Source organism: Gorilla gorilla, chromosome 14 (assembly GCF_029281585.2).
Source record: "Gorilla gorilla gorilla isolate KB3781 chromosome 14, NHGRI_mGorGor1-v2.1_pri, whole genome shotgun sequence".
Classification (NCBI taxonomy): domain Eukaryota; kingdom Metazoa; phylum Chordata; class Mammalia; order Primates; family Hominidae; genus Gorilla; species Gorilla gorilla.
Genome location: NC_073238.2, coordinates 78487079 through 78500956, shown reverse-complemented (window position 1 = coordinate 78500956; position 13878 = coordinate 78487079). Strand labels below are relative to the sequence as shown.

The following is a 13878-nucleotide window of genomic DNA, read 5'->3' as shown; positions in this document are numbered from 1 at the left end:
ACTTGGTGGTTCTTCTCTTTGTTTACTTAGAGTCAATTATATGGCAGCAGTAGTCTGGTATCTAGGCTGGAGCTAGAGATTGTCTTAGAGACCCTCAGCCTAGTAGTGCCTCACCATACACCTGCCTCCAGTGCTTCATCACGCTAGTACTGGACAGTGATCATGAGGTCTGGCACCTCATCAAATGCCGACCGCACATTTTCTCTCATTTCAGATGTCCACATTTTTCTTGGGTGGAGGGTGTTCCTATGGCACAGTCATTCATATTTCATTCACGTGAGTGGTGGATAAATTTTTTAAAAAGCAGAAAACCAGGAATCACACAAGCACAGGGCCCTCTCAGGCACTCACTAGCACCTAAACATTGTCTTCACTACTTCTAGACTCTTGCCCTGTGCTAGGCTGGTTTTTCTACTTTATTTCCCACCAGTTGTTTATAGTGTAAATCTTAAGATTGCCTTAAAGCTTACTATTTTAAAACTCTAATGGCGCTTTCAATGTTAAAAAAAATGCTTGCTTGAAAAATGTAAAATATTTACTCTCAACACTGCTCTTCTGATATAAGTTTCTGGATGATGTTTTGGGCCACTATAGCAATCATTCTTTCTTTATGTAATCTTGCCATCAAATTTTCAGTGCTTCTAACTAAAAAAGAGGGTTGTTAAATCTGTCGGATTAGGTCATGTCATGCAGCTGTACAAAACATTCTAAAAATCATGGAAACTTATTGAAACAGACCTTATTTCATTTTCCCATTTTATTTTAATTATGGGTCAGTGGTTGCTCTGCTCAATGTCATCTAATTTGCAGGACTCAAATCGCAAAGCAGCTTCTATCTAGGCTATTTCCATACATCACAGCAGAAGAGAAAAGACATCTGCACTTGATTCATGCATTTCTACCTTTCATTGCCAACAAGAGTCACATTCATATTTCTGAGTAGAGCAGGGAGAAATTGTAGTCTTGTATGGAAGGCAACTGCCAGGAAGAAAAACACATGTAGCATGGTCACCTATGCAGAAGGCCAGGTGTTATGTTGCCACAATTTTACTACTAATATCTATGACTCATCAAATATGTAAAATACAGAGTGTTATGGAACATTTTACACTTTTTATCTCAGTGAATTTTCACGCTAATTTTATGAGTAAATTTGCCTAGACCACACAAATTTTAGTGACACTTCTTATATAAACCCAATCCTGTGATTCTTGGTTTTCTGCTTTTTGAAAAATGTCTCTACCTCTTATGTTAATGAAATATGAATTACCGTATGCTGCTTCATAATTATAACACATTGCATTTATGTAGTATCCATATTATACAGGTGGTTCTTCTAGTTTTTCACTTATAAAATCAATTGATTCATATATGTATTTAGCAAATATGCACAGAATGTCTAATATGTACCCCCAAAGTTACTCTGGGGCACAGTATTGAACAAAGCAAATATGTGACCTACTATCATAGAGCATATTGTCTAGTGAACAACGGAGACATATCACTAAAGTGACAAATAATTTCCAAATCATGTATAGAGATTTGCAAATGCCTATGGTAGTTGAATCTAGTTTACTCTGTGCATTTAGGGAGACCAGTCTGAGAACCCACTTTTATACTGAGATCTGAAGGTGAGTGGACAAATTGTTTCCAATAAAAGCACTTTATAGCTAAAGCGTATCATATTCTTGACCATAATTATATAATCAGGCATGTTTCATCTTTAACTCCACCATCATTCACTGTAGTGTTGTGCATTAAATGATCAAAGTTTTCTATTTACCAGCAATAAAAGTTCAATTGTAGTTGTTTAGCACTTTCTCAAGATATTTTTTGGCTAAGCGGTTTATCAAAAAAGCATCAACATAAGCATCTCTAAAAGATGGTGAGAGCTGCAAAAAGAGCATTAATATACTTTGGGGCTGTAAAGGTGATCTCTTCTGTCTCATCTCACACAGCTTCTATCCTTCCGGTATAATTCTGGATGAACACAGGCTGTTCAGAAGAGCCTGCAGACAATGACCTAGTGTACTATGTGGCCTGAGGTAAAATTGCTATTCATCAAGTCAGTTCCTTTTGAACTTAACTCTTACAGTTGTCCTTGATTCATCACAGTTGTCATTCTCAGTACAGCACAAACATTGTCCTTCTTTGTCAATATAGATTTATTTATGAGCCTCATTTTTATGTAAATATCTAAAATAACTGTAAAATATGATGTTTTTCCTCATGCAAATGTGATCAACACATTTCAGTGCTAAAATAAATTTTATAATATTGTTGAAGGGTTATTTCTCTGTGTAGGCAGCTTTGTATGTAACTTTTTCCCCTCTTATTTGTTATTCTTTTGAAATGTTTGTTATTCTTTTGAAAATCAACAATGTCTGTTTTATTACAAATTTATATTATTATTTTTGACAGTTGACTCTACCAATATAGTAGCAGGAATGTAGGAGCAATTTTTTCACATCAAATTTAGGATTACAGTAATCACCAATGACAAATTTTAATGTTAACAATGTTCACCTCACAAGTAACAAATGACAGTATGTTTGCAGACAAAATCCTTGAGAAACAAGTTAAAAATACAAAGTGAGAAAAAACTGAAAAGGGCACAAATCATCCACATGTATATATGTAATTATCTTGGAAAAATACTCTATTACCTATTTCATAATGATTAATATTAAACCAAATCAATTTATAAAAATCATTATACCAGAAGGAGTCTCTAATTTTTAATTATCCAAATAGTGCCTCAACAATTAATCCGTAATCCAGTATACAAGTTAAAGAATAAGGGTGTGTGTTTGTGTTAAACTAAACAGAATTATAACAAAATGAATTATTATCCCTTGACAGAATGATTTCTGGCTACAAGAGAGTGCTTACTTAACAAAACCAGGCATGAGAAACGAAAAAATAATATAATGTCTAAAATGGAAATAGGAGAAAATGCTCTTATCTCAATTTATTGAGTGTTCTCTCATGAGAAGAAAAGGTAGTCTAAATATTCTGTTATTTCTATCATGTGAAATGAGAGAATTGCTTTTCTATCTAACCCAGACTTTACTTTTTGCAACTTAATATAAATTCTGCCTGGCATCTTTGCTTTTGATTCTTTTCTCAAATAAGTTGTGGCTAGTATTACATTACTTTAAGTGCATTTCTCCTGGTGGAATAAAGAGTGATTAAACATTTGCATTTCTATTACAGTGTTAAGGTACTCCTGTTCTGTTTTTTTTTTTGAAATATTTTATCCACATCTGACCCTCCGTATTCCATTAAACACTAGTTTCCTTTTGTTTTGCATTATCAGTCACTGTTTCAGAAATTTGTATTTGATTCCTGAAAAAGACGTTCTTATTACCTATAGTCATATATAACCAAGTCGTTATTAAATAAAGTGATTTTTTTAAGCAGCAATGTATCAGTAAATATACTGTGAGGAATAAACTATTCTAAGAATCTTCGGGATGAATTAGATCAGAGAATAATTTGATTTTGATTACAGGTTGTCTCTCTACTCCTCATATAATGTTCCATTAAGATTATTTTTTAGTCAAGCCAGGTAGAATCAAAATATCCAAGAATATAGTTATGAATTGTCATAGGAATCTGGCATTAATCACATACTTATTATTAAAATGCAAAGGTTACTCTGTCTTCCTGGAAATCATAATTCACTTTTCTCTGCCTTTTCTGATGCAATTTAAAATTTTCCCATGTAGATGCTCCATCAAAAGCATGGAAACTTAATTTTTTGTATTTAGAAAAATGTCTTAAATATCTTATGGGCAGCTGATTAGAACTTTATCGATGATATTTAACTCAAGTTTATAAAATATTTTGCTATTAATAAGGCTAAGGTAACAATAAGGTAACTATGCTAAGTAAAGCCTTTGTGCATTATTTATATTTATTATTTGTCACATTTAAATATATAAAAGACGGGAATAGGCATTATTTTGTCTTTTTAAATAAGTTTTAATTTTTGTGTGTACATGTTAGGTGTGTACATTAATGGGGAACATGAGATCTTTTGATTGAGGCATACAGTGCATAATAATCACATCAGGGTAAATGGGGTATTCATCACCTCAGGCACTTATCCTTTCTTTGTGTTACAAACAACCCAATTATAATGTTTTAGTTATTTTAAAATGCATAATAAATTACTGTTGACAGTAGTCACCATGCTGTGCTCTCAAATACTAGATCTTATTTGATTCGATCTTTTAATCAAATGGTTTAAATCATTTTCATTTAATTTAAATGATTCAATTTAAATTTAATTTGGTTACATTTTCTTTTTTTTCCTTTAACTTTTAAGTTCAGGAGTACATGTGCAGGATATGTGGTTTGTTACATAGGTAAATGTGCACCATGGTGATTTGCTGCACAGATCATCCCATCACCTAAGTATTAAGCCCAGCATCCATTAGCTATTCTTTCTGATGAGCCCCCTCCCACCACAACTCCCCTGACAGGCACCAATATGTGTTGTTTCCCCCACAGTGTGTCCATGTGTTCTCATTGTTCAGCTCCCACTTTTAAGTAAGAACATTAGTGTTTGGTTTTCTGTTCCTGCAAAAATTTGCTGAGGATAACAGCTTCCAGCTCTGTCCATATCCTTCCGAAGGACATGATCTTGTTCCCTTTTATGGCTGCATTGTATTCCGTGGTGTATATGTATCACATTATCTTTATTCAGTCTATCGTTGATGGGCATTTGGGTTGTTTCCATGTCTTTGCTATTGCGAAGAGTGCTGCAATAAATATACGTGTGCATGGGGCCGGGCGCGGTGGCTTACGCCTGTAATCCCAGCACTTTGGGAGGCTGAGGCGGGCGGATCACAGGCTTAGGAGATCGAGACCATCCTGGCTAACATGGTGAAACCCCCTCTCTACTAAAAATACAAAAAATTAGCTAGGTGTAGCAGTGTGCGCCCATAGTCCCAGCTATTCGGGAGGCTGAGGCAGGAGAATGGTGTGAACCCAGGAGGCAGAGCTTGCAGTGAGCCAAGATCGTGCCACTGCACTCCCGCCTGGGCAACAGAGAGAGACTCTGTCTCAAAAAATAAATAAATAAATATATGTGCGCATGTATCTTTATAGTCGAATAATTTATATTCCTTTGGGAATATAAATTATTCCCAGTAATGGGATTGCTGGGTCAAATAGTATATCTAACTCTAGATTTTTGAGGAATTGCCACACTGTCTTCCACAATGGTTGAACTAATTTACATTCCCACCAACTGTGTAAAAGCATTCCTTTTCCCCTGCAACCTCACCAGCATCTGTTGTTTCTTGACCTTTTAATAATTGCCATTATCACTGGCACGAGATGGTATCTCATTGTGGGTTTGATTTGCATTTCTCTAATGATCAGTGATGTTGAGATTTTTTTTTCATATTTGTTGACCGCATGTATGTCTTCTTTTGAGAAGTGTCTGTTCATGTTCTTTGCCCACTTTTTAATGGGGTTGTTTGCTTTTTTTCTTGTAAGTTTGCTTAAGTTTCTTGTAGACTTTCCGTATTAAAGCCTTGTCAGATGGATAGATTGCAAAAATATTCTCCCATTGTGTAGGCTACTTGTTCACTCTGATGATACTTTCTTTTGCTGTGCAAAAGCTCTTTAGTTTACTTAGATCCCATTTGTCAAATTTTGCTTTTGAAATTGCTTTTTGCATTTTCATCATGAAATCTTTGCTGGTACCAATGTCTTGAATGATATTGCCTAGATTTTTTTCTACAGTTTTTATAGTTTCCAGTTTTACATTTAAGTCTTTAATCTCTCTTGAGTTAATTTTTGTATAAGGTATAAGGAAGGGGTCCAGTTTTAATTTGCTGCATATGGCTAGCCAGTTTTCCCAGCATCATTTATTAAATAGGGAATCCTTTCCCCAGTGCTTGTTTTTGCAGGTTTTTTGATGATCAGATGCTTATAGGTGTGTGGTTTTATTTCTGAGGTCTCTAATCTGTTCCGTTTGTTTTTGTATCTGTTTTTGTACCAGTACCATGCTGTTTTGGTTACTGTAGCCTTGTAGTATAGTTTGAAGTCAAGTAGCATGATGCCTCCAGCTTTGTTCTTTTTGCTTAGGATTGTCTTGGCTATTCAGGCTCCATTTTTGACTCCATATGAATTTTAAAATAGTTTATTCTACTTCTGTGAAGAACATCAATGGTAGTTTAATGCGAATAGCATTGAATCTATAAATTACTTTGGGCAGTGTGTCCATTTTCACAATATTGATTCTTCCTATTCATGAGCATGGAACGTTTTTCCATTTGCTTGTGTCTTCTTTGATTTCCTTAAGCAATAGTTCATAGTTCTTAAAAAGGTCCTTCACTGCCCTTATAAGCTGTGTTCCTAAATATTTTTTTCTTTTGGTAACAATTGTGTATTGCAGTTCATTCCTGATTTAGCTCTCTGCTTGACTGTTGCTGGCGTATTGGAATGCTAGTGATTTTTGCACATGGATTTTGTATCCTGAGACTTTGCCTAAGTTTCTTATTAGCTTAAGAAGCTTTTTGACTGAGACAATGAAATTTTCTTGACATAGGACCATCTGCAAATAAAGATAATTTGACATTCTTTCTCCCTATTTAAATACCCTTTATTTATTTCTCTTGTCTGATTGCCCTGGTCAAAACTTCCATACTATTTTGAATAGGAGTGGTGAGAGAGTGCGTCCTTGTCCTATGATGGTTTTCAAGGAGAATACTTCCAGCTTTTGCCCTTTAAGTATGATATTTGATGTGAGTTTGTAAGATATGGTTCTTATTATCTTGAGGTATATTCCTTTAAAACCTAGTTTATTGAGAGTTTTTAAGATAAAGGGATGCTGAATTTTGTCAAAGGTCTTTTCTGCATCTATTGAGAAAATCATGTGGTTTTTGTCTTTAGCTCTGTTTATGTGATGAATTGTATTTATTTATTTTAATATGTTAAACCAACCTTGCACCCTAGGGATGAAACTAACTTGAATGTGATGGATAAGCTTTTTGACGTGCTGCTGGATTTGGTTTGTCAGTATTTATTAAAGATATTTGCATCAGTGTTAATCTGGGATATTAGCTGAAGTTTTCTATTTTTGGTGTATTGTGGTCAGGTTTTTGGTATCAGGATGATGCTGGCCTCATAAAATTAGTTATGGAGGAGTCCCTCCTTTTCAACTTTATGGAATAACTTCAATAGAAATGGTACCAGCTTTTCTTTGTACCTCTGTTAGAATTCAGCTGTAAATCCATCTGGTCCTGGGCTTTTTTGGTTGGTAGACTACTTATTACTGACTCAATTTTAGAACTCATTATTGGTTTACTCAGGGTTTTAATTTTTTTCTGGTTCAGTCTTGGGAGGATGTATGTATTCAGGAATTTATCCATTTCTTCTAGATTTTCTAGTTTATGTGGTTTATGTGCATACAGGTGTTCATAGTATTCTCTGATGGTTGTTTGCTTTACTGTGGGGTCATTGGTGATATCCCCCTTATCATTTCTGATTGTGTCTACTTGATTCTTCTCTATTTTATTCTTTATTAGTCTAGCTAGTGGTCTACTTTATTTTTTTTTGCAAAAAAAAAAAACTCCTGGATTCATTGGTTTGTTGAAGGAATTTTCATGTCTTTATCTTTCAGTTGCCCTCTGATCTTGGTTATTGCTTATCTTCTGCCATCTTTGGGTTTGTTTGCTTTTGGTTTTCTAGTTCTTTTAGTTGTGATATTAGGTTATTAATATGACATCTTCCTAGCTTTTTGATGTGAGCATTTAGTGCTATACTTTTCCCTGATAACACTGCTCTATCAGCATCCCAGAGATTCTGATACATTGTCTCTTTGTTCTCATTAGTTTAAAAGAACTTCTTGATTTTGCCTTAATTTCATTATTTACCCACGAGTGACTAAGGAACAGCTTGTTCAATTTCCATGTAGTTTTGTGGTTCTAAGTGAATTTTTCAGTCTTGAATTCTAATTTGATTGTGCTGTGATCTGAGATACTGTTATGATTTCAGTTCTTCTGCATTTGCTGAAGAGTGTTTTATTTCAGATTATGTGATCGATTTTAGAGTAAGTGTATATGGCAATGAGAAGAATGTATATCCTGTTGTTTGCAAGATGAGGAGTTCTGTATATATCGATCAGGTCTGCTTGATCCAGAGCTGAGTTCAGGTCCTGAGTATCTTTGTTAATTTTCTGTCTTGATGATCCATCTAACATTGTCAGTGTGGAGTTAAAGTCTCCCACTATTATTATGTGGGAGTCTACATCTCTTTGTACGTCTCTAAGAACTTGCTTTATAAATCCAGGTGCTCCTTTATTGGGTGTATATCTATTTAGGAATAGTTAGCTCTTCTTGTTGAATTGACTCCTTTACCATTATATAGGGCCCTTCTTTGTCTTTTCTGATCTTTGTTGGTTTAAAATTTGTTTTGTCAGAAACTAGGTTTGTGACCCCTACTTTTTTCTGTTTTCCATTTGCTTGGTAAATTTTCCTCAATCCCTTTATGTTGAACCTATGTGTGTCTTTGCATGTGAGATGGGTCTCTTGAAGACAGCATACCAACAGATTTTGACCCCGTCCAGCTTGCCATCCTATGTCTTTTAATTGGGGCATTTAGCTCATTTACATTTAATGTTAATATTGCTATGTGTGAGTTTGATCCTGTCATCATAATTCAAGCTGGTTATTTTGCAGACTTATTATGTGGTCACTTCATAGTGTCACTGGTCTGTATACTTCAGTATGTTTTTGTAATGGCTAGTAACAGTTTTTCCTTTTCATATTTAGTGCTTCCTTCAGGAACTCTTGCAAAGCAGGCCTGGACGTGACTTATTTCCTTGGGTTGGAAATTCTTTTCTTTAAGAATGTTGAATATTGGCCCCAAATTGCTTCTGTCTTGTAAGGTTTACACTGAGAGGTCTGTTATACTGATGGATTTCCCTTTGTAGGTGACCCAGCCTTTGTCTCTGGCTGCACGTAACATTTTTTCTTTTCTTTCAACCTTGGAGAATCTGACGATTATGTGCCTTGGCATTGATCTTCTTGTGAAGTATCTTACTGGGGCTCCCTAGATTTCTTGAATTTGAATCTTGGCCTGTCTTTCTAGATTGGAGGAAGTTCTCCTGGATGACCTCCCGAAGTATGTTTTCCAACTTGGGTCTGTCCTCCCTGTCTCTTTCAAGTACCTCAATTAGTTGTAGGTTCAGTCCTTTTACATAGTCCCACATTTCCCAGAGGTTTTATTCATTCCTTTTCATTCTTTTTTCTCTATTCTTGTCTGCCTGTCTTATTTCAGAAAGATAGTCTTTAAGCTCTGAGATTCTTTTCTCCACTTCATCTCTTCTGCTATTGATACATGTCATTGCACTGTGAATTTCCCATGTTATGTTTTTCAGCTCCATCAGGTCAGTTATGTTTCTCTCTAATCTGGCTATTCTGGTAAAAATATGGAATGCTTCAAAGATGTGTGTGTCATCTTTGCATAGGGGCCATGCTAGTTTTCTCTCTATTGTTTCAATTTTAGTATAAGTGCCAAAGTGAGCATGACAGTATATTTTTAAAATCCCAAGTGGTTTGTATTTATACCCCATTTATTTACTGACTCCAGAATTATGAAGCTATTTTAAAAATGGTTAGCAAATTTCCCATATCTAGTTTACTAACAGATTTCAAAAAGGCAAAACATAAAAATAAAACAAAATAATATGAAATTAATATGTACAGTATAATAATGAAAACTGTTATTTAATGTTAGGATTTACTATAGTCATCATTTATATATTAATTTGTGATATAGCAATTTTTAAATCTTAATGACTTATATTAATCCTTTTAAAAGTGCTTCCTTCTAGTAATATTTAACATGCTGATTAATGCATTTTAATTTTGTTGAGGTTTAATTGATGTACAATAATCAGTGCATAAAGTGTTTAATTTGTTGAATTGATATGCATATAAGCTACTCAAATAAACACTGCAATATAAATTGATAAGTATACCCACCAGCCCCAAGAGTATCTTCTTTTGTAATTCATATAGAGTCCTACAACCTCTCCTTTCTACAACTATTAATTTCCTTTCTGTCATTATATTTTGTTTTTCTTATTTTAAGCATTTTATATAAGTGGAATCTCACATTATGTACTCACTTTGTGGAGTTTATTTTACTACCTTGTTTTTGTTTTCAGATTTATTCACATTTTGGTGTTAATCAACACTTTAAAATTTCTGAATAGTATTCTGCTTTATGGGTATACAATTTGTTTATTCATTTACCTGTTGATGGATATTTGGAATGTTTCCAGTTTGGTGCTTTACAAATAAAGCTATAAAAATTTGTGTATAAATCTTCATGTGAACATAAATATCTAGGAATGAAATGTCTAGAATATATGCAAGTTTAAGTTAGAAAGAATTTCTAAAACTATATTATAGAAGAGCTTGCTAGCAAGATGGCTGAATAGGAACAGCTCCAGTCTGCAGCTCCTGGCGAGATCAACACAGAAGGCAGGTGATTTCTGCATTTCTAACTGAGGTACCCAGCTCATCTCATTGGGACTGGTTAGACAGTGGGTGTAGCCCATGGAGGGCAAGCCAAAGCAGAGTGGGGAGTCACCTCACCTTGGAACCACAAGGGGTCGGGAAGTCCTTCCCCTAGCCAAGGGAAGCTGTAAGGGACTGTGCCGTGAGGAACAATGCACTGAGGCCTAGATACTATGCTTTTCCCACAGTCTTAGCAACCTGTAGTCCAGGAGATTCCCTCGGGTGCCTATGCCAGCAGGGCCCTGGGTTTCAAGCACAAAACTGGGCAGCCATTTGGGCAGACAATAACCTAGCTGCAGGAGTTTTTTTTCATATCCCAGTGGCACCTGGAACACCAGTGAGACGAAACCATTCACTCCCCTGGAAAGGGTGCTGAAGCCAGGAAGTCAAGTGGTCTAACTCAGCAGATCCCACCCCTATGGAGTCCAGCAAGCTAAGATCCACTGGCTTGAAATTCTCACTGCCAGCACAGCAGTCTGAAGTCAACCTGAGACACTCGAGCTTCGTTGGGGGAAGAGCGTCCACCATTACTGAGGCTTCAGTAGGTAGTTTTCCCCTCACAGTGTAAACAAAGCCACCAGGATGTTTGAACTGGGTGCAGCAAACTGGAGCTCTGCAAAGCCTCTGTAGCCAGACTGCCTCTCTAGATTCCTCCTCTCTGGGCAGTGCATCTCTGAAAGAAAGGCAGCAGCCCCAGTCAGGGGCTTATAGATAAAACTCCCATCTTCCTGGGACAGAGCACCTGAGGGAAGGGGCAGCTGTGGGCGCAGCTTCAGCAGACTTAAACATTCCTGCCTGCTGGCTCTGAAGAGAGCAGCAGATCTCCCAGCACAGTGCTCGAGCTCTAAGGGACAGACTGCCTACTCAAGTGGGTCCCTGACCCCTGTGCCTCCTGACTGGGAGACACCTCCCAGCAGGGGTTGACAGACACCTCCCAGCAGGGGTCCACAGACACCTCATACAGGAGAGCTCTTGCTGGCATCTGACAGATGCCTCTCTGGGACGAAGCTTCCACAAGAAGGAACAGACAGCAATCTTTGTTGTTCTGCAGCCTTTGCTGGTGAAACCCAGGCAAAGGGGGTCTGGAGTGGACCTCCAGCAAACTCCAGCAGACCTGCAGAAGAGGGGCCTGAGTGATAGAATGAAAACTAACAAACAGAAAGGAATAGCTTCAACATCAACAAAAAGGACATCCAGACAGAAACTCCATTTGAAAGTCACCAACATCAAAGACCGAAGGTAGATAAATTCATGAAGATGAGGAAAAACCATTGCAAAAAGCCTGAAAATTCCAAAAACCAGAATACTTCTTCTCCTCCAAAGGATCATAACTCCTCACCAGCAAGGGAACAAAACTGGATGGAGAATGAGTTTGACAAATGGACAGAAGTAGGCTTCAGAAGCTGGGTAAGAGCAAACTCCTCTGAGCTAAAGCAGCATGTTCTAAACCATTGAAAAGAAGCTAAGAATCTTGAAAAAAGGTTAGCGGAATTGCTAACTAAAATAAGAGTTTAGAGAAGGAGTTAAATGACCTGATAGAGTTGAAAAACACAGCAGGAGAACTTTGTGAGGCATACAGAAGTATCGATAGCTGAATTGATCAATCAGAAGAAAGGATATCAGAGACTGAAGATCAACTTAATGAAATAAAGCATGAAGACAAGATTAGAGAAAAAATAAATAAAAGGAACAAGCAAAACCTCCAAGAAATATGGGGCTATGTGAAAAGACCAAACCCACGTTTGACGGTGTACCTGAAAGTCATGGGGAGAAAGGAACCAAGTTGGAAAACACTCTTCAGAATATTATCCAGGAGAACTTCCCCAACCTAGCAAGACAGGCCAACATTCAAATTCAAGAAATACAGAGAACACCAAAAAGATACTCCTTGAGAAGAGCAACTCCAAGACACATAATCATCAGATTCACCAAGGTTGAAATGAAGGAAAAAATGTTAAAGGCAGCCAGACAGAAAGGTTGGGTTACTCACAAAGGTAAGCCCATCAGACTAACAGCGGATCTCGCTGCAGAAACCCTGCAAGCCAGAAGAGAGTGGGGGCCAATATTCAACATTCTTAAAGAATTTTCAACCCAGAATTTCATATCCAGCCAAACTAAGTTTCATAAGCGAAGGAGAAATAAAATCATTTACAGACATGCTGAGAGATTTTTGTCACCACCAGACCTGCCTTAAAAGAGCTCATGAAGGAAGCAGTGATTATGGAAAGAAAAAGCCGGTACCAGCCACAGCAAAAACATAACAAATTGTAAAGACCATCGATGCTATGAAGAAACTGCATCAACTAACAGGCGAAATAACCAGCTAGCATCATAATGACAGGATCAAATTCACACATAACAATATTAACCTTAAATGTAAATGGGCTAAATGCCCCAATTAAAGGACACAGACTGGCAAATTGGATAAATAGTCAAGACCCATCGGTGTGCTATATTCAGGAGACCCATCTCACGTGCAAAGACACACAGAGGCTCAAATTAAAGGGATGGAGGAATATTTACCAGGCAAATGGAAAGCAAAAAAAAGAGCAGGGGTTGAGTCCTAGTCTGTAATAAAACAGACTTTAAACCAACAAAGATCAAAAAAGACAAAGAAGGGTTTATATAATGGTAAAGGGATCAACGCAACAAGAATAGCTAACTATCCTAAATATATATGAACCCAATACAGGAGCACCCAGATTCATAAAGCAAGTTCTTAGATACTGATACAGAGACTTAGACTCCCACACAATAATAGTGGGAGATCTTAACAGCCCACTGTCAATATTAGACAGAAAATTAACAAGAATATTCACGACTTGAACTCAGCTCTGGACCAAGCTAACCTAATAGACATCAACAGAACTCTCCACCCCAAGTCAACAGAATATGCATTCTTCTCAGCACCACATAGCACTTATTCTAAAATTGACCACATAATTGGAAGTAAAACAATCCTCAGCAAATGCAAAAGAACAGAAATCATAACAAACAGGCTCTCAAACCACGGTGCAATCAAATTAGAACCCAGGATTAAGAAACTCACTCAAAACTGCACAACTACATTGAAACTGAACAACTTGCTCCTGGAGGACTGCTGGGTAAATAACGAAATGAAGGCAGAAATAAATAAGTTCTTTGAAACCAGTGAGAACAAAGATGCAACGTATCTGAATCTCTGAGAAACAGCTAAAGCAGTGTTTAGAGGGAAATTTATAGCACTAAATGCCCACAAGAGAAAGCAGGAAATATCTAAAATCAACACCCTAACATCACAATTAGAAGAACTAGAGAAGCATGGGCAAACAAATTCAACAGCTAGCAGAAG

At 36.7% G+C, this 13878-nt stretch overlaps 1 non-coding gene and 1 pseudogene across 1 annotated transcript; one reads left to right on the top strand and one right to left on the bottom strand.

Moving 5' to 3' along the window:
• The window catches only part of LOC115932764 (protein phosphatase inhibitor 2-like), a 65782-nt pseudogene that overhangs the window by 18382 nt on the left and 33522 nt on the right, over positions 1 to 13878 (top strand).
• On the bottom strand, positions 9446 to 9549 carry LOC115932766 (U6 spliceosomal RNA). Its single transcript, XR_004068935.1, has one exon. It is a non-coding gene; the product is annotated as a U6 spliceosomal RNA (small nuclear RNA).